Genomic DNA, 22,005 nt, shown 5'->3' with positions numbered 1-22,005 from the left:
ATGCTAAGCTAGTTAGCTTTCGTGTCAGCGTGTCACATGCATGATTGATATTGATATGATCGATATGCAGTCAACTATCTAATACCCCTGGGCGTATAAAGGCTGGTAAAATGCTACAGTTAAATCTTTAGTCCTTGCTACATAATCTTTTGGACTAATACATTAATGATATACTGTAACATACCCATTGATCCTTGAAGAATACAATTTATAAATGACTCATGACCTTAGTTCAACTGTCATAACCCATCAGAACCCAAAATATAGGCCTAAGTTTTACTCCAATGTTTGTTAACAAGGTAACTATAAACAAACACTATAGCCTCTGAAGATGCTTAAAACTATATATTTAATATCATGGGTGATCAGTCTTTGCATCCATAGCTCTGTCAATGAATTTAGCTTTTTAGTGAAACATGGTCGTAGGATAGGCTTTGTAATTGTTTCAATTAAGAATTGTAGCTTTTTAACAACATAGGCCACCAATATTCAGTGATGTCGTACAATGTGGGCATGCCAGCTGAACTCTCGCAGTTTATGAAGAAATATCAAAGAGATACAGTATCCCACTGAACACCTGTGCTACAGTTTTTCTGCTTCACTTCACGTATAAAGACAGCCATCATCCCCCCTCTATCGCTTCCAGTGGACTCAGACACACTACCAATTGTTAAATATACCCTAGAGGTAACACAAAAGAGTCATGCTTTTCATCTTCCTATAGCCTTACCACCAGGCACCAGTCGTGCCTTTCAGTGAGCCTGCCTGCTGCTGGCTTTACAAGGGAGTGATAAAATCAGCCAGCCTGGGTTTATTTAGAGAATAAAGCACTTGTATGGTCTCTGCCTTCTGTCCCAGATATTATTGATACAGTAAAGCGCTGCTGACTGTAACAATACAGAGGTTGTAGGGGAGACTGTGGGCTGTTCTGGATTTTTTGTTAGTTCTTTTCACCTTTATTTAACTAGGCAAGTCAGTTAAGAACAAATACGTATTTACAATGACTGCCTACACCGACCAATCCCGGATGATGCTGGGCCAATTGTGCACCGCCCTATGGGACTTCCAATCATGGCCGGTTGTAATACAGCCTGGATTCTTACCAGGGCGTCTGTAGTGATACCTCTAGCACGGAGATGCAGTGTCTTAGACTGCTGCGCCACTAGGGAGTCCTAACATACAGCAACAATATACAGGCTGTAGATAGACATAAGTATCACCCTGCCTGCCTAGATCCCCCTGTCTTCTTGTGATGTACACTCAGTGGCCAGTCTATTAGGCACACCCATCTAGTACTGGGTCAGGCCCCCTGTAGCCATGAAGGGATGCACCTGGTCAGCAACAATGTTCTGATATGCTGTGGCATTCAAACGTTGATCAATTCTATAAAGGGACCTATCGTGTGCCAGGAAAACATTCCCCACACTGTTACACCACAGCCACCAGCCTGTACCGTTGACACCAGGCAGGATGGGGCCATGGACTCATGCTGATTTATGCCAAATCCTGACTCTGCCATCAGCATGACGCAACAGGAACCAGGATTTGTCAGACCAGGCAATGTTTTTCCACTCCTCAAATGTTCAGTGTTGGTAATCGCGTGCCCCCTGGAGCCACTTCTTCTTGTTTGTAGCTGATCGAAGTTAAACCCGGTGTGGTCATCTGCTGCAAAAGCTCATCTATGACAAGGACCGACGAGTTGTGCGTTCCGAGATGCCGTTCTGCACACTCCTGTTGTACTGCGCCGTTATTTGCCTGTTTGTGGCCCACCTGTTATCTTGCACAATTCTTGCCATTCTTCTTCGACCTCGCTCATCAGCTAGCTGTTCTTGCCCACAAGACTGCCGCTGACTGGGTGTTTTTTGTTTGTCGCACCATTCTCGGTAAAACCTAGACACGTGTGTGTAAAAAGCCAAGGAGTCCAACCATTTCTGAGATACTGGAACCGGCTCGCCTGGCACCAACGATTATACCACGCCTGGCACAAACGATCATACCATGCTCAAAGCCGCTTAGGTCACTGGTTTTTCCCATTCTAACATTCAATTGAACAGCAATTGAATGCCTTGATGCCTGTCTGCCTGCTTTATATAGCAAGCCACGAGCGAACCATTTTCGTGTACTAATAAACTGTCCACTGAGTGTATATCAGTATCCCATCTCTCTATACATACAAAGCAAGGTGGTATTATGACTAGGAGCCAAGCCTGAAGCTTCACACTTAGATGTAGGTTGCATCCCAAAATGGTACTTTATTCCCTATATAGTGTACTACCTTTGACCAGGGCTGAGCTTTGGTCAAAAGTAGTGCACTTTGTGGGGAATAGGGTGCCATTTAATTGGCACACAAACATACTGTTGAGGCGATTTACAAGGATGACATTGTCTATCCGCCTGGTGTGATAGTATATCGTGGTGCCCCATTTCTCTTGATGGTGTGTGAATTCATCACACACAATAGAGGATGTCATCCAGGGTATGATACATGGCTGGTTGTTCACCGGTTGATGATTGTTCGTTGTCAAAGATGATCTTATTTTCAACTATATTGCTCCATTATCTTTTCTACATACTTTACATCTGGGCTTAGTCATTTAAGTTTACACTGCAAACTTTTATCACCCACATTTAAAAATAAAAATAAATTGTATATAACATTTTTGCAGTGACGTACATGATTTAGCAGCAGTGGTGTGCTGAACACTTGAGGCACCAACATACAGTATGTAGCTAGACATAAGTATCGCCCCCTGCTGGCTATTATTACAGCTTGCCATCCATGGCACTGTAATATCACTACACTAATATGAAAGGAAAATTAGATAGATGTTGGTATTTTATTTCAGTACTTCAGTATTTGTTATTTTGCGTGACTATGCTTGTGTGTTATCATAAGATCAGACTGTAATAATGTCTGCATAAGTCTCAAGGAATGTTTTTGTTACGCTTCTCTGTATCTCTGTCATTTGTGTGTCTGTGTGTGACAGCGATGGCATCGAGTCAGCTGGGCCTACTGTGGCTGGCTTTGTGCCGATGCCTGGTCCCTTTGTTGAGGTCTTCCTGTCAGCTGGCGGTCAGCTCCAGAGTCCCACTGCTGTTCCCAAATACATGTCATCGAGATATCGCCCCCACTGCCACCACCTGCGTTCTCCTGTATGCCACCAAGATGAGTAAAGGTGAGCGGAGAGCCGATTGCCTCTCAACTGCTTTGTACCTATTTGATTTGGTCTAGTGTTGCCCTCAAAAAACCCTCAAAGGCTCAGGAAATATAGGGGTAGGAATCAAGACTCCATCCATCTGTCCTCTGTTCTGCTTGTGTACTGAAGTGGTGGTCGTTTCGTTCACGAGCTTTTTTTTTGTCTTTTTGAGAAGGTTGAAGAAAACCCCACTTCACTGTGTTTTCTCATTTTGGTTTTATTTGTAATAACTCTGATTGTCTAGACTAGACTACCAGCATGCAGGTCTCCTTCCTCTCCTCCATCCTCCTTCTGTTCTTGCCCCTTTGAAGTCTCTCTTGTAGCGAAGGCCGCCGCTTTTCTTTTTCCCCTCAGCGAAGGCAGCGAAGGGCCAGGCGGCCAAAGTGAACATCAACTCCTCGCTGGCGGAGGATATCATCAGTCTGGAGGAAGTGAGTGAGGAGATGGCGGCCGTCCTCACCGCCCTGAGAGAGGACTTCAGCCGCAACCTGAGCATCAAAACCTCTACAGGTACATAGGGGCCATAGACTAAGGTAGGGGCTCTCACTCTCGGTCACTCCCTGATTCAATGGAAAGGAGTAGCTGTTGAGTAGCTGGCCACTGCACTCAGTTCAGGGTGCTGAGATTACAGAGAGGATACTTTTCAGTTCTATTTCATTGTATGTGGATATCAGCCACCGATTGCTCAAAAAGGGATGCAGAGCCCCACTGGCCTGAAGTTTGAGCTGTGTCCATCTTTGTAAGCATAACAAGTCCCCTGTTGGTTCTCATTTCATTATTGGTCAAAAGATGAGGAAAAGTGCATCTCCATGTGTTTACTTTCTCCCTGAGGGGTGAGAGTGAACCCTGCCCTTTACCTTGACCCCTGTTGACCTTGACATCCAGGTCACAGCCTTTCCCCTCCCCTGTCCCCCCTCTCCCCTTGGGGCAGTTCAACCCTGAGAGGGCTAAAGGGGAGGGCCTGAAGGGGAGGAAGCTCATCCCCACCCCCCTCTCCCTCCATTCCCCCCTCCTTACCCTCTCCCCTTCCTCTCACCTCTCCCTCCGTCACCCTGTGCCCATCTGTCCAGATGCACAGTAATCCATGGAAACTGCAGGATTTAGAGCTGACAGGGAATCTTGACTGGAGATATGCTGGAATGGGGGAATCATGAGATCATTTTGTTCATGTGTATGCTTGATAATAGTCTCATCTGGGTCTCGTTATGTGTTGTGTTTGTTGTAAAGGGGAGAGGAAAGCCACCTTAGCTGAAGGAAGGCCTGTTGTAGAGGGCGGATTAATGTGGTGAACCGTCGTCTGGGTAGGACTGAATCGGTCATGGAATTAAAAATGACCATAATTGACTAGCCAAATGACCGGTCTCTGTAATAACCGTTAGAATAATGTAAACATACAGTACCAGTCAAAAGTTTGGACACACCTACTCATATATTTCATTATATTTCAGTTTTTTTATGGCTGTAACATAACACAATGTGGAAGAGATGAAGGGGTCTGAATACTTTCAGAATGCACTGTATATATACAGTACCATTCAGAAATTACAGGCTTTTTCTTTATTTGTACTATTGTCTACATTGTATAATAGTAAAGACATCAAAACTATGAAATAACACATATGGAATCATGTAGTAACTAAAAGAGTCTTAAACAAATCAAAAATATATTTTTTAAATTCTTCAAAGTTGCCACCCTTTGCCTTGATTACAGCTCTGCACACTCTTGGCATTCTCTCAACCAGCTTCATGAGGTTGTTTTTTAAAAACCTTTATTTAACTAGGCAAGTCAGTCATTGACGGCCTACCGGGGAAAAGTGGGTTAACTGCCTTGTTTAGGGGAAGTACGACAGATTTTTACCTTGTCAGCTCGGGGATTCGATCCAGCAATCTTTCAGTTACTGGCCCACCTCTCTTACCACTAGACTACCTGCGGTTCCGGAAGTTTCAGTTACCTAGGATGCATTTCACTTAACAGGTGTGCCTTCTTCAATGTGAAATAGTGGAATTTCTTTCCTTCTTAATGCGTTTGAGCCAATCAATTGTGTTGTGACAAGGTAGGGGAGGTATACAGAAGATTTGTTTAATGACCAAGTCCATATTATGGCAAGAACAGCACAAATAAGTGAAGAGAAATGACAGTCTATCATTAAGACATGAAGGTCAGACAATGCAGAACATTTCAAGAACTTTGAAAGTTTCTTCAAGTACCGTCGCAAAACCCATCAAGCGCTATGATGAAACTGGCACTCATGAGGACTGCCATAGGAAAGGAAGACCCAGAGTTACCTCTGCTGCAGAATATAAGTTCATTAGAGTTACCTGGCTCTCATGAGGACTGCCACAGGAGAGGAAGACAGAGTTACCTCTGCTGCAGAGGATAAGTTCATTAGAGTTACCTGGCTCTCATGAGGACTGCCACAGGAGAGGAAGACAGAGTTACCTCTGCTGCAGAGGATAAGTTCATTAGAGTTACCTGGCTCTCATGAGGACTGCCACAGGAGAGGAAGACCCAGAGTTACCTCTGCTGCAGAAGATAAGTTCATTAGAGTTAACTGACTCTCATGAGGACTGCCACAGGAAAGGAAGACCCAGAGTTACCTCTGCTGCAGAGGATAAGTTCATTAGAGTTACCTGGCTCTCATGAGGACTGCCACAGGAGAGGAAGACCCAGAGTTACCTCGGCTGCAGAGGGTAAGTTCATTAGAGTTACCTGGCTCTCATGAGGACTGCCACAGGAAAGGAAGACTCAGAGTTACCTCTGCTGCAGAAGATAAGTTCATTAGAGTTACCAGCCTCAGAAATTGCAGCCCAAATAAATGCTTCACAGAGTTCAAGTAACAGACACATCTCAACATGGACTGTTCAGAGGAGACTGCGTGAATCGGGCCTTCATGGTTGAATTGCTGCAAAGAAACCACTATTAAAGGACACCAATAAGAAGAAGAGACTTGCATGGACCAAGAAACACAAGCAATGGACATTAGATCGGTGGAAATCTGTCCTTTGGTCTGATTAGTCCAAATTTGAGATTGTTGGTTCCAACCGCCATGTCTTTGTGAGACGCAGAGTAAATCAAATCAAATCAAAGAACATTTTATTAGTCACATGCACCAAATACAACAGCTGACCTTACAGTGAAATGCTGACTTACGAGCCCCTAACCAACAGTGAAGATTAAAAAAATACGGATAAGAGTAAGAAATAAATTCAATTAAATAGCAGCAGTAAAATAACAACAGCGAGACTATATACAGGGGGGGTACCGGTAGGGAGTCAATGTTCGAGGGCACCGGTTAGTCGAGGTAGTATGTACATGTAGGTAGTTATTAAAGTGACTATGCATCGATGGTAACAACAGAGAGTAGCAGTGGTGTAAAAGAGGGGGAGGGGGGGGGCAATGCAATTGATTAGATGTTCATGAGTCATATGGCTTGGGGGTATGGCTTGGGGGTAGAAGCTGTTTATAAGCCTCTTGGACCTAGACTTGGTGCTCCGGTATCGCTTGCCGTGCGGTAGCAGAGAGAACAGTCTATGACTAGGGTGGCTGGAGTCATTGACAATTTTTAGGGCCGTCCTCGGACACCGCCTGGTATAGAGGTCCTGGATGGCAGGAAGCTTGGCACCAGTGATGTACTAGGCCATTCGCACTACCCTCTGTAGTGCCTTGCGGTCAGAAGCTGAGCAGTTGCCATACCAGGCAGTGATGCAACCAGCCAGGATGCTCTCGATGGTGAAGCTGTAGAACCTTTTGAGGATCTGAGGACCCATGCCAAATATTTTCAGTCTTCTGAGGGAGAATAGGTTTTGTCGTGCCCTCTTCACGACTGTCTTGGTGTGCTTGGACCATGTTAGTTTGTTGGTGATGTGGACACCAAGGAACTTGAAGCTCTCAACGTGCTCCACTGCATCCTCGTTGATGAGAATGAGGGCGTGCTTGGTCCTCTTTTTCAGTTAGTTAACAATCATCTCCTTTGTCTTGATCACATTGAGGGAGATGTTGTTGTCCTGGCACCACAAGACCAGGTCTCTGACCTCCTCCCTATAGGCTGTCTCGTCGCTGTCAGTGATCAGGCCTACCAATGTTGTGCAATCGGCAAACTTAATGATGGTGTTGGAGTCTTGCCTGGCCGTGCAGTCATGGGTGAAGAGGGACTATAGGAGGGGACTGAACATGCACCCCTGATTGGCCCCTCAGTTGAGGATCAACGTGGCGGATATGTTGTTTACCTACCCTTACCACCGGGGGGCGACCTTCTAGGAAGTCCAGGATCCAGTTGCAGAGGGAGGTGTTTAGTCCCAGGGTCCTTAGCTTATTGATGAGCTTTGAGGGCACTATGGTTTTGAACGCTGAGCTGTAGTCAATGAATAGCATTCTCACACAGGTGTTCCTTTTGTCCAAGTGGGAAAGGGCAGTGTGGAGTGCAATAGAGATTGCTATGGGACGGTAGTCGTTTAGGCAGGTTACCTTAGTGTTCTTGGGCACAAGCACTATGGTAGTCTGCTTAAAACATGTTGGTATTACAGACTCGGACAGGGAGAGGTTGAAAATGTCAGTGAAGACACTTGCTAGCTGGTCAGCGTATGCTCGCAGTTCACGTCCTGGTAATCCGTCTGGCCCGGCGGCCTTGTGAATGTTGACCTGTTTAAAGGTCTTACTCACATCGGCTGCGGAGAGCGTGATCCCACAGTCTTCCAGGAACAGCTGGTGCTCTCATGCATGCTTCAGTGTTATTTGCCTCGAAGCGAGCATAGAAGTAGTTTAGCTCATATGGTAGGCTTGTGTCACTGGGCAGCTATTGGCTGTGCTTCCCTTTGTAGTCTGTAATGGTTTGCAAACCCTACCACATCCGACAAGCATCAGAGTCGATGTAGTACAATTCGATCTTAGTCCTGTATTGACGCTTTGCCTGTTTGGTTGTTCGTCGGAGGGCATAGCGGGATTTCTTATAAGCCTCCGGGTTAGAGTCCCCGCTCCTTGAAAGCAGAAGCTCTAGCCTTTAGCTCAGTGCGGATGTTGCCTGTAATCCATGGCTTCTGGTTGGGGTATGTACATACGGTCTCTGTAGGGACGACGTTATCAATGCACTTATTGATGAAGCCGATGCCATCGGAGGTGTTTCTCAAGTTGAGTTGAGATGTTTCTACAACTGATTGGAGGAAAGGCACACACTTGTTTATATAAGGTCCCACAGTTGACAGTGCATGTCAGAGCAAAAAAACAAGCCATGAGGTCAAAGGATTTGTCTGTAGAGCTCCGAGACAGGTTTGTGTCGAAGCACAGATCTGGGGAAGGGTACCAAAATATTTATGCAACATTGAAGGTCCCCAAGAACACAGTGGCCTCCATCATTCTTAAATGGAAGAAGTTTGGAAACACCAAGACTCTTCCTAGAGCTGGCCACTCAGCCAAACTGAGCAACCGGGGGAGAAGGGCCCAGGTCAGGGAGCTGGCCGCCCGGCCAAACTGAGCAACCGGGGGAGAAGGGCCCAGGTCAGGGAGATGACCAAGAACCCGATGGTCACTCTGACAGAGCTCCAGAGTTCCTCTGGAGATGGGAGACCCTTTCAGAAGGACAACCATCTCTGCAGCACTCCACCAATCAGGCCTTTATGGTAGAGTGGCCAGACGGAAGCCACTCCTCTCCACATGACAGCCCGCTTGGAGTTTGCCAAAAGGCACCTAAAGGCTCTCATACCATGATGATTCTCTGGTCTGATGAAATCAAGATTGAACTCTTTTGCCTGTATGCCAAGCATCACATCTGGAGGAAACCAGGCACCATCCCTACGGTGAAGCATAGTGGTGGCAGCAAAATGCTGTGGGGATGTTTTTCAGCGCCAGGGACTGGGAGACGAGTCAGGATCAAGGGAAAGATGAACGGAGCAAAGTACAGAGAGATCCTTGAACCTGCACCAGAGCGCTCAGGACCTCAGACTGGGGTGAAGTTTCTTCTTTCAACAGGACAATGACCCTTCGGGACAAGTCTTTAAATGTCCTTGAGAAATTCCCCAAATACAGGTGTGCCAAGCTTGTAGCATCATATCCTAAAAGACTCAAGGCTGTAATATCTGCCAAATGTGCTTCAACAAAGTACTAAGTAGAGGGTCTGAATACTTATGTAATTGTGATAATTCCCCAAAACTTTTTTTGTTTGTCATTATGGGGTATTGTGTGTAGAATGATGAGGGGGGAAAAACAATTTAAATAATTTTAGAATAAGCCTCTAACGTAAAACAAAGTGGGGGAAAATCATGGGGTCTGAATACTTTCCAAATGCACTGTATATACAGTTGAAGTCGCAAGTTTACATACACCTAGGTTGGAGTCATTGAAACTCGTTTTTCAACCACTCCACAAAGTTCTTGTTAACAAACTAGTTTTGGCTAGTCGGTGAGGACAGCTACTTTGTGCACAGGGGTGGCAGCATCATGTTGTGGGGGTGCTTTGCTGCAAGATGGACTCGTGCACTTCACAAAATAGATGGCAACATGAGGAAGAACAATTATGTGGATATATTGAAGCAACATCTCAAGACAGTCGGGAAGTTAAAGCTTGGTCACAAATGGGTCTTCCAAATGGACAATGACCCCAAGCATACTTCCAAAGTTGTGGCAAAATGGCTTAAGGGCAACAAAGTCAAGGTGTTGGAGTGGCCATCACAAAGCCCTGACCTCAATCCTATAGAAAACGTGGGCAGAACTGAAAACCTGTGTGCGAGCAAGGAGGCCTACAAACCTGACTCAGTTACAGCAGCTCTGTCAGGAGGAATGGGCCAAAATTCACCCATCTTATTGTGGGAAGCTTGTGGAGGGCTACCCGAAACATTTGACCCAAGTTAAACAATTTAAAGGCAATGCTACCAAATACTAATTGAGTGTATGTAAACTTCTGACCCACTGGGAATGTGATGAAAGAAATAAAAGCTGAAATAAATAATTCTGTCTGCTATTATTCTGAAATTCACATTCTAAAATAGTCACATTCTAGTCACATTCTAAAATAAAGTGTTGATCCTAACTGACCTAAGACAGAGAATTTTTTGTAGGATTAAATGTCAGGAATTGAAAAACTGAGTTTAAATGTATTTGGCTAAGGTGTATGTAAACGTCCGACTTCAACTGTATATATATTATATATATATATATATACACACACACACACACACACGTATACAGTGGGGAGAACAAGTATTTGAGACACTGCCGATTTTGCAGGTTTTCCTACTTACAAAGCATGTAGAGGTCTGTAATTTTTTATCATAGGTACACTTCAACTGTGAGAGACGGAATCTAATCTAAAAATCCAGAAAATCATATTGTATGATTTTTAAGTAATTAATTTTCATTTTATTGCATGACATAAGTATTTGATACATCAGAAAAGCAGAAGTTAATATTTGGTACAGAAACCTTTGTTTGCAATTACAGAGATCATACGTTTCCTGTAGTTCTTGACCAGTTTTGCACACACTGCAGCAGGGATTTTAGCCCTCCTCCATACAGACCTTCTCCAAATCCTTCAGGTTTCGGGGCTGTCGCTGGGCAATATGGACTTTCAGCTCCCTCCAAAGATTTTCTATTGGGTTCTGGTGGCTAGGCCACTCCAGGACCTTGAGATGCTTCTTACGGAGCCACTCCTTAGTTGCCCTGGCTGTGTGTCTCGGGTCATTGTCATGCTGGAAGACCCAGCCACGACCCATCTTCAATGCTCTTACTGAGGGAAGGAGGTTGTTGGCCAAGATTATGGCCCGATCAATCCTCCCCTCAATACGGTGCAGTCGTCCTGTCCCCTTTGCAGAAAAGCATCCCCTAAGAATGATGTTTCCACCTCCATGCTTCACGGTTGGGATGGTGTTCTTGGGATTGTACTCATCCTTCTTCCCCCAAACACGGCGAGTGGAGTTTAGACCAAAAAGCTCTATTTTTGTCTCATCAGACCACATGACCTTCTCCCATTCCTCCTCTGGATCACCCAGATGGTCATTGGCAAACTTCAGACGGGCCTGAACATGCGCTGGCTTGAGCAGGGGGACCTTGCGTGCGCTGCAGGATTTTAATCCATGACGGCGTAGTGTGTTACTAATGGTTTTCTTTGAGACTGTGGTCCCAGCTCTCTTCAGGTCATTGACCAGGTCCTGCCGTGTAGTTCTGGGCTGATCCCTCACCTTCCTCATGATCATTGATGCCCCACGAGGTGAGATCTTGCATGGAGCCCCAGACCGAGGGTGATTGACCGTCAGCTTGAACTTCTTCCATTTTCTAATAATTGCGCCAACAGTTGTTGCCTTCTCACCAAGCTGCTTGCCTATTGTCCGGTAGCCCATCCCAGCCTTGTGCAGGTCTACAATTTTACCCCTGATGTCCTTACACAGCTCTCTGGTCTTGGCCATTGTGAGAGGTTGGAGTCTGTTTGATTGAGTGTCTGGACAGGTGTCTTTTATACAGGTAACGAGTTCAAACAGGTGCAGTTAATACAGGTAATGAGTGGAGAACAGGGGGGCTTCTTAAAGAAAAACTAACAGGTCTGTGAGAGCCGGAATTCTTACTGGTTGGTAGGTGATGAAATACTTATGTCATGCAATAAAATGCAAATGAATTACTTAAAAATCATACAATGTGATTTTCTGGATTTTGGTTTTAGATTCCGTCTCTCTCAGTTGAAGTGTACCTATGATAAAAATGACAGACCTCTACATGCTTTGTAAGTAGGAAAACACGCAAAATCGGCAGTGTATCTAATAGTTGTTCTCCCCACTGTATATATATATATAAAAATTGTTGCACACATTTTCTCTTTTCATCCGGTCCTGACTGCATGTTCTGCCATAGAAATATAATGAATACAATGGGCCATTCAAGTCAATGATGGCATAATGGTTGGACTGGCGGCCATTACGAGTGTACCCATAGTCCCAGTTCGGTATGAAATAGTACATTGCGGTCCCGCCCGCCGGCGGGGAAAACAACCCATGGTTACCTTGGGTACCCCGTTGGCTCACAGCGAAAACTTGATCATTTTCAGACACAATTTTCTTGTTGTCTGCTTGTTTTAGTCAACTTCAAAACTACGCTCCAGAAAAGTACACGTGTAAAGATGAGTTTTCTACTTTTCTTTTTGTTTGTCCAGGCGAAACAGTATGTGAATAGTTGGTAGCTCACTTCTAAATTCTCAAACTACCGTAAACTTAAATGAATGGCATTCTCAAATAGCCGCCTGTCTCTTTTAATAGCCAGGCATCGGCACACATTGCCAGATCTAAATTCATTGTTTTACAAGTGAACTTCATCGAGCTTGTGCAAGAAATGATGGATTTGTATTGTAATGTTTATACTGGTCACAATAAACAGTCTGGTAGTCTTTACAACATTTTATTGAGCAAAAGCTGTGCGCATTAAGGTAAATAGACGCCTGGCTCAAATAGAAGCCTGTCTCTAAAAAACAACGGTTTGTGTTCCGCGATTGAAGCAAAATAAGCACCCGGGGCAATTAATTTGAGTTTTACGGTAAATGCATAGCTACTGCAATTCCAACCAAAAAAAACGTCTTAGCTTTGTTTTACGCTAGCTAACAGCTACATGTTTGTTTTTGACTTAAATTGTAATTCTATTTTGGAGGCTCCACGTGGTGTCATGTCAAATATGAATGTTATTTCCAACAACCAATGAGCAAATCCGCCGTAAATCCAGCTGCATTTTGAACATTGAGATTTCTGAAAGGTCAGTCTCTTTGACAATGACCAGGAGTGGAATGTTAGCTAAAGAGACTAGACTAGTTCCATCCTATTCATCGTTTGATTTAACACGTTGCTTATGTCAGCAAGGGGCAACAAAGTTTCATCCCATTGTTAATAGTCCCTGTTATTGCAGAAACGGACTCAACCTCAGCCCAAACGTCCCGTCTTCAGTCAGCTGTTAGTTCTCAAAAAATACAACCGCACACACATATTATAGCCTGCCACTCTGTCAGTTCCTCTGCTAGAAGAAGACTCTTTTCCATGGGAACGCTGGGCTAACGTCCAGTCCTCGCTGGACAGCTCTGTGTATACTGGCTCAGATTAATACACTGTGAAAGGAAAGCCATTTATATAACAGATCAGGACCCCAGTCACCCAGAAATGGGTTTGCACAGGCTTCCATAGTTCAAAACGATTAGTTAATGTCATGTCATCCTCATGTTCCCAAGACACCCTCCAGTCTAGGGCACCCACCCGCTAAACATCCCCAGTATAAAGTCACACAAGAACCAACTCAAAGTCTGCTTTCTGATAGGACTTTATCATGAGGAAGCCAGGGTCGTGTTCAGTACTAGGGAGAAAATGTTTTGAAACAGGGGGTTAGCTACTACCTGAATGTTTTCCTATGATAATACATGTTTGTATTCTGTTGCAAAATGTTTTTCTACGGTGTGCCCTACTGAACACGACCCAGTATTTATGCTGCAGTAGTTTATGTGTCGGGGGGCTAGGGTCAGTTTGTTATATCTGGAGTACTTCTCCTGTCTTATGTCTTATCCGGTGTCCTGTGTGAATTTAAGCAAGGTTTTGGCCTTTCTAGGGAGTTTTTCCTAGCCACCGTGCTTCTACACCTGCATTGCTTGCTGTTTGGGGTTTTAGGCTGGGTTTCTGTACAGCACTTTGAGATATCAGCTGATGTACGAAGGGCTTTATAAATACATTTGATTTGATTTGTACGTTTAGTTTTTTGAGAAGCCTATATTGTTGACTACTTGTCTACCTTTCGCCATTGTGGGTCAGCTGCCTGTGCCCTGACCAGGAAGAGCCCATTTGGCTAATGGCTTCCCGGTCGATCCACATCCCTCCTCATGCCGTTTAGGAAATTCCTGTGTGCCCTCTGGAAGTGTAAGCAGATGTGCAGAGCAGGCAGCCAGGCACACGTCCATAGAGGCCCAGGTAGTCTCTCTCGTCCACCTGCCGGCTCTAGCAATTAGCCTGGGGAAGAGGCAATGGCCCAGGTAGCACAGGCTGGCTCTTAGTTAGGCTGACACGGAGTATAAAATCAAGTTGATTTAAAGTACTGTATATTATCACACATTCCTATTACTTTCAGGTAATACATACAGGCACTGAGTACTTGGGTTGAAGTAAGGGCCCAGAGTCACAGACAGGGCTTACAGGAAGTCTTTCCTACCAGACAACATCTCAGACCAGACTAGCTCTGTCGTGGCATGCACTCACTGTTCCCAATAGCTGGGTCCCTCTCCTTGCCCCAACCCGGGCTCGAACTAGGGACCCTCTGAACATGTCAATAACTGCCTCCCACGAAGCATTGTTACCTATCGCGCCACAAAAGCTAAGTTACAGTTAAGTTTTGGTCGTTGGTGTTGAATGCGTCCAAATCTGTTAAGGACCTGTCTTTGCACCAGGAAATTAGAATGAAGCAAGCAATAGCTTGTATAAACTTACTGTTTTACTTTCTAAAGCACAAGTATAGGTACCCAGAATGGCGGTAGTCCCTCTCCTACACAAAACAAGTGGTAGAATAATCTTGAACCCACCCACCATTGAGTTGGTGAGGTAAGGCAGAGGACAGAGGGGGAGGAAACAGCGGCGTCTGAGGTAAACCAGACGAGGAAAGTTGACTCATGTCGGAGAGTAGCTCTGGTTCTGCAGTCTGCAGTGTTAGGGGGTGAGAGAGAGGAGATAATGTTTTTTAAATGTATTTTATCTTGATTTAACTAGGCAAGTCAGTTAAGAACAAATTCTTATTTTCAATGACGGCCTAGGAACAGTGGGTTAACTGCCTGTTCAGGGGCAGAACGTTTTAATAGTAGAGAATAATAGTAGAGAGAATTATTTATTTCAGCTTTTATTTCTTTCATCACATTCCAAGTGGGTCAGAAGTTCTTATACACTCAATTAGTATTTGGTAGCATTTCCTTTAAATTGTTAAACTTGGGTCAAACATTTCAGGTAGCCTTCCACAAATTTCCCACAATAAGATGGGTGAATTTTGGCCCATTCCTCCTGACAGAGCTGCTGTAACTGAGTCAGGTTTGTAGGCCTCCTTGCTCGCACACAGGTTTTCAGTTCTGCCCACGTTTTCTATAGGATTGAGGTCAGGGCTTTGTGATGGCCACTCCAACACCTTGACTTTGTTGCCCTTAAGCCATTTTGCCACAACTTTGGAAGTATGCTTGGGGTCATTGTCCATTTGGAAGACCCATTTGTGACCAAGCTTTAACTTCCCGACTGTCTTGAGATGTTGCATCAATATATCCACATAATTGTTCTTCCTCATGCCATTTTGTGAAGTGCATCCGTCCTTTCAGGTTATGTCAATATGGGACTCATTTTACTGTGGATATACATTCTTTTCTTCCTGTTTCCTCCAGCACCTTCACAATGTCCTTTGCTGTTGTTCTGGGTTTGATTTGCGCTTTTCGCACCAAAGTACGTTCATCTCTAGGATACAGCATGCGTCTCCTTCCTGAGCGGTATGACGGCTGCGTGGTCCCATGGTGTTTATACTTGCGTACTATTGTTTGTACAGATGAACGTGGTACCTTCAGGTGTTTGGAAATTGTTCCCAGGGATGAACCAGACTTGTGGAGGTGTACCATTTGTTTTCTGAGGTCTTGGCTGATTTCTTTTGATTTTCCCATGATGTCAAGCAAAGAGGCAATGAGTTGGAAGGTAGGCCTTGAAATACATCCACAGGTACACCTCCAATTGACTCAAATGATGTCAATTAGCCTATCAGAAGCTTTTAAAGCCATGACATAGTTTTCTGGACTTTTCCAAGCTGTTTATTAAAGACACAGTCAACTTAGTGTATGTAAACTTTTGACCCACTGGAATTGTGAAGTGAAGTGAAATAATCTGTCTGTAAACAATTGTTGGAAAAATTACTTTTGTCATGCACAAAGTAGATGTCCTAACCGAATTGCCAAAACTATAGTTTGTTAACAAGAAATGTGTGGAGTGGTTGAAAAACAAGTTTTAATGACTCCAACCTAAGTGTATGTAAACTTCCGACTTCAACTGGACATATAATATATAAATATAAATATATACAAAATAGGAGTACTGTAGGATGAGCCATGTCTAGAAAAGAGTATATACAGTGAGTGTACAAAATATTAGGATTACTTTCCTAATATTAAGTTCCACCCCCGTTTGCCCTCAATTTGTCGTAGCATGGACTCTTCAAGGTGTTGAAAGCGTTCCACAGGGATGCTGGTCCATGTTGACTCCAATGCTTCCAACAGTTGTGTCAAGTTTGCTGGATGTTCTTTGGGTGGTGAACCATTCTTGATACACACGGGAAACTGTTGAGCGTGAAAAACCCAGCAGTGTTGCTGTTCTTGACACACTCACACCGGTGCGCCTGGCTCCTACTACCATACCCCGTTCAAAGACACTTAAATATTTTGTCTTGCCCATTCACCCTCTGAATGGCACACATACACAATCCATGTCTCAAGGCTTACAAGTCCTTCTTTAATCTGTCTCCTCCCCTTCATCTACACTGATTGAAGTGGATTTAACAAGTGACATCAATAAGGGATCACAGCTTTCACCTGGATTCACCTGATCAGTCTATGTCATGGAAAGAGCAGGTGTTCCTAATGTTTTGTGCACTCAGTGTACTTATAAAGTGAGTGAAATGGTATATAAACATGATTAAAGTGACCAGTGTTCAATGACTATGTACATAAGTTAGCAGTGTCTAAGGTTCAGGGTAGAGTACTGGGTGGTAGCTGGCTAGCAACAGTGACTAAAGTTCAGGGCAGGGTATTGGGTGAAGATAGAAGCTGTTTCTCAGTTCCTCACGCCAACCATAAGCCTCAGCTTACACTCTGCCAATTGAATTGTGGGGAGGTTGGTTTGGATCGTGTACTCAATGCTGTTTTTGGTGATGAGGGTTTAGGCGGGCCTAGATAATGGTTAAGTTGTTTTGGTCATATACTTGGGCATGTCTTGTGTTACATGCTGGTGACATCCAATTTCCCCTCTGGGAAATCAATTACATTTATCATTGAAGTATATTCGACTCGTGTTTTATTCTGGTCCTTTGTTTTTCAGGAGCTCTGGATCATATCGTGGTGCACACGACAGATGGCTAATTCCCCCTGAACCAGTTGGTCAGATGTCCATGAAACCCCCTCAGCTCATCGTGGTCAACATGACCGGCTTCCCACACACTGCTGGCTGGGTGGGTTAGGGTTCTCCTCTGTATGAACCACACTGGGCTGACGGCAACGCACTGTGAAATGAACACGTCTCTCTCTCTCTCTCTCTCTCTCTCTCTCTCTCTCTCTCTCTCTCTCTCTCTCTCTCTCTCTCTCTCTCTCTCTCTCTCTCTCTCTCTCTCCTCTCTCTCTCTCTCTCTCTCTCTCTCTCTCTCTCTCTCTCTCTCTCTCTCTCTCTCGCGCGCGCGCTCTCTCTCTCTCGCTCTCTCTCTCGCGCGCTCTCTCTCGCTCTCTCTCTCTCTCGTTCCCTCTCTGTCTCTCTTTCTCGCGCTCTCTCTCTCGTTCCCTCTCTGTCTCTCTTTCTCTCTCTCTCTCTCTCGTTCCCTCTCTCTCACGCTCTCTCTCTCTCTCTCTCGCGCTCTCTCTCTCTCTCTCTCTCTCGCGCTCTCTCTCTCATTCCCTCTGTCTCTCTTTCTCTTTCTCCATCTGAAACCTGAGTCGGGCGCTCTCTCTCTCTCTCTCTCTCTCTCTCTCCATCTCTCTCTCTCTTTCTCCATCTGAAACCTGAGTCGGGCGCTCTTTCTCCAGCCTCGTGTTCAGCCGTAGTGATCGATGGTTCTGGGAAGCCCTTTGATCTCGAGCGATTGAAACAAAGGCCAATATTTTGTGGTCAGCTGTCATCAGCAGGAAGTGACCGTGCTGTACCCTCTGTGAAGGAGGAGGACTAACTGCTCCAAGTGATGCTCTCTCGCACACACACACACACACACACACACACACACACACACACACACACACACACACGCACACACACTTCTCTATTTCCCTGTCTTCATTCTTCTCTTTTCCTTTCCCTGTGTTGTTTCTTTCTCTCTTTTCCTCTCTCTCTCTCCCCCTTCTCTTTCTCCGTCCTTCATCCTATGTTGTTATGAATGAGGGTTGTCCCTGTCTGATGCTGGGATCCGTTTTAAAGGGAGATTGTTGTTTTTGGCTTTGACTCATTTAGTAGTGAAGCACAGTTCTGCTTCACCTTGAGGAGCTCAGCCTGGAACTCAGCAGCACTCAGCCACAATAGGTGTACAACAGTGGAGGCTGCTTCTTTGCCCATTCCACCCGTTGTACTCCATTCCATCCGTTTGTACTCCATTCCACCCGTTGTACTCCATTCCACCCGTTGTACTCCATTCCACCCGTTGTACTCCATTCCACCCGTTGTACTCCATTCCACCCGTTGTACTCCATTCCATCTCCATTCCACCCGTTGTATTCCATTCCACCCGTTGTACTCCATTCCACCCGTTGTACTCCATTCCACCCGTTGTACTCCATTCATCCGTTGTACTCCATTCCACCCGTTGTACTCCATTCCACCCGTTGTACTCCATTCCACCCGTTGTACTCCATTCCACCCGTTGTACTCCATTCCACCCGTTGTACTCCATTCCATCCGTTGTACTCCATTCCACCCGTTGTACTCCATTCCACCCGTTGTACTCCATTCCACCCGTTGTACTCCATTCCATCTCCATTCCATCCGTTGTACTCCATTCCACCCGTTGTACTCCATTCCACCCGTTGTACTCCATTCCACCCGTTGTACTCCATTCCACCCGTTGTACTCCATTCCATCTCCATTCCATCCGTTGTACTCCATTCCATCCGTTGTACTCCATTCCACCCGTTGTACTCCATTCCACCCGTTGTACTCCATTCCATCTCCATTCCATCCGTTGTACTCCATTCCATCCGTTGTACTCCATTCCACCCGTTGTACTCCATTCCACCCGTTGTACTCCATTCCACCCGTTGTACTCCATTCCACCCGTTGTACTCCATTCCACCCGTTGTACTCCATTCCACCCGTTGTACTCCATTCCATCCGTTGTACTCCATTCCATCCGTTGTACTCCATTCCACCCGTTGTACTCCATTCCACCCGTTGTACTCCATTCCATCTCCATTCCATCCATTGTACTCCATTCCATCCGTTGTACTCCATTCCACCCGTTGTACTCCATTCCACCCGTTGTACTCCATTCCACCCGTTGTACTCCATTCCATCTCCATTCCATCCGTTGTACTCCATTCCATCCGTTGTACTCCATTCCACCTGTTTGTACTCCATTCCACCCGTTGTACTCCATTCCATCTCCATTCCATCCGTTGTACTCCATTCCATCCGTTTGTACTCCATTCCACCCGTTGTACTCCATTCCACCCGTTGTTACTCCATTCCATCTCCATTCCACCCGTTGTACTCCATTCCATCCGTTGTACTCCATTCCATCCGTTGTACTCCATTCCATCCGTTTGTACTCCATTCCACCCGTTGTACTCCATTCCATCTCCATTCCATCCGTTTGTACTCCATTTCACCCGTTGTACTCCATTCCATCCGTTGTACTCCATTCCATCCGTTGTACTCCATTCCATCTCCATTCCATCCGTTGTACTCCATTCCATCTCCATTCCACCCGTTGTACTCCATTCCACCCGTTGTACTCCATTCCATCTCCATTCCATCCGTTGTACTCCATTCCATCCGTTGTACTCCATTCCACCCGTTGTTACTCCATTCCACCCGTTGTACTCCATTCCACCCGTTTGTACTCCATTCCATCTCCATTCCATCCGTTGTACTCCATTCCATCCGTTGTACTCCATTCCACCCGTTGTACTCCATTCCACCCGTTGTACTCCATTCCATCTCCATTCCATCCGTTGTACTCCATTCCATCCGTTGTACTCCATTCCACCCGTTGTACTCCATTCCACCCGTTGTACTCCATTCCATCTCCATTCCACCCGTTGTACTCCATTCCACCCGTTGTACTCCATTCCATCCGTTGTACTCCATTCCATCCGTTGTACTCCATTCCACCCGTTGTACTCCATTCCATCTCCATTCCATCCGTTGTACTCCATTTCACCCGTTGTACTCCATTCCATCCGTTGTACTCCATTCCATCTCCATTCCACCCGTTGTACTCCATTCCATCCGTTGTACTCCATTCCATCCGTTGTACTCCATTCCATCTCCATTCCATCCGTTGTACTCCATTCCATCCGTTGTACTCCATTCCATCTCCATTCCATCCGTTGTACTCCATTCCACCCGTTGTACTCCATTCCATCCGTTGTACTCCATTCCATCCGTTGTACTCCATTCCACCCGTTGTACTCCATTCCATCTCCATTCCGTCCGTTGTACTCCATTCCGTCCGTTGTACTCCATTCCATCCGTTGTACTCCATTCCACCCGTTGTACTCCATTCCATCTCCATTCCAACCGTTGTACTCCATTCCACCCGTTGTACTCCATTCCATCCGTTGTACTCCATTCCACCCGTTGTACTCCATTCCATCCGTTGTACTCCATTCCATCCGTTGTACTCCATTTCACCCGTTGTACTCCATTCCATCTCCATTCCATCCGTTGTACTCCATTCCATCCGTTGTACTCCATTCCATCTCCATTCCACCCGTTGTACTCCATTCCATCCGTTGTACTCCATTCCATCTACATTCCACCCGTTGTACTTCATTCCATCTCCATTCCATCCGTTGTACTCCATTCCATCCGTTGTACTCCATTCCACCCGTTGTACTCCATTCCATCCGTTGTACTCCATTCCATCTCCATTACACCCGTTGTACTCCATTCCATCCGTTGTACTCCATTCCTTCCGTTGTACTCCATTCCACCCTTTGTACTCCATTCCACCCGTTGTACTCCATTCCATCCGTTGTACTCCATTCCATCCGTTGTACTCCATTCCATCCGTTGTACTCCATTCCTTCCGTTGTACTCCATTCCACCCGTTGTACTCCATTCCTTCCGTTGTACTCCATTCCATCCTTTGTACTCCATTCCATCTCCATTCCACTCGTTGTACTCCATTCCATCCGTTGTACTCCATTCCATCTCCATTCCATCCGTTGTACTCCATTCCATCTCCATTCCATCCGTTGTACTCCATTCCATCTCCATTCCAATCCGTTGTACTCCATTCCATCTCCATTCCACCCGTTGTACTCCATTCCATTCCACCCGTTGTACTCCATTCCACCCGTTGTACTCCATTCCATCCGTTGTACTCCATTCCATCTCCATTCCATCCGTTGTACTCCATTCCATCTCCATTCCACCCGTTGTACTCCATTCCTTCGGTTGTACTCCATTCCTTCCGTTGTACTCCATTCCATCCGTTGTACTCCATTCCTTCCGTTGTACTCCATTCCACCCGTTGTACTCCATTCCTTCCGTTGTACTCCATTCCATCCGTTGTACTCCATTCCACCCGTTGTATTCCATTCCACCCGTTGTACTCCATTCCACCCGTTGTACTCCATTCCATCCGTTGTACTCCATTCCTTCCGTTGTACTCCATTCCATCCGTTGTACTCCATTCCACCCATTGTACTCCATTCCACCCGTTGTACTCCATTCCACCCGTTGTACTCCATTCCATCTCCATTCCATCCGTTGTACTCCATTCCATCCGTTGTACTCCATTCACCCGTTGTACTCCATTCCACCGTTGTACTCCATTCCATCTCCATTCCATCCGTTGTACTCCATTCCATCCGTTGTACTCCATTCCACCCGTTGTACTCCATTCCACCCGTTGTACTCCATTCCACCCGTTGTACTCC

The 22,005-nt window shown here is 45.5% G+C and overlaps 1 pseudogene; it reads left to right on the top strand.

The window, feature by feature from the left end:
* The first annotated feature begins 2,989 nt into the window (after positions 1–2,989).
* LOC109868223 (ribosome-recycling factor, mitochondrial-like) overlaps positions 2,990–22,005 on the top strand; it is a 33,781-nt pseudogene continuing 14,765 nt past the window's right edge.

This window comes from Oncorhynchus kisutch, linkage group LG23, assembly GCF_002021735.2.
Source record: "Oncorhynchus kisutch isolate 150728-3 linkage group LG23, Okis_V2, whole genome shotgun sequence".
In the NCBI taxonomy this organism is placed as follows: Eukaryota; Metazoa; Chordata; class Actinopteri; order Salmoniformes; family Salmonidae; genus Oncorhynchus; species Oncorhynchus kisutch.
Note: the sequence above shows the minus strand (reverse complement) of the source record. Positions and strands in the feature narration are given on the sequence as shown.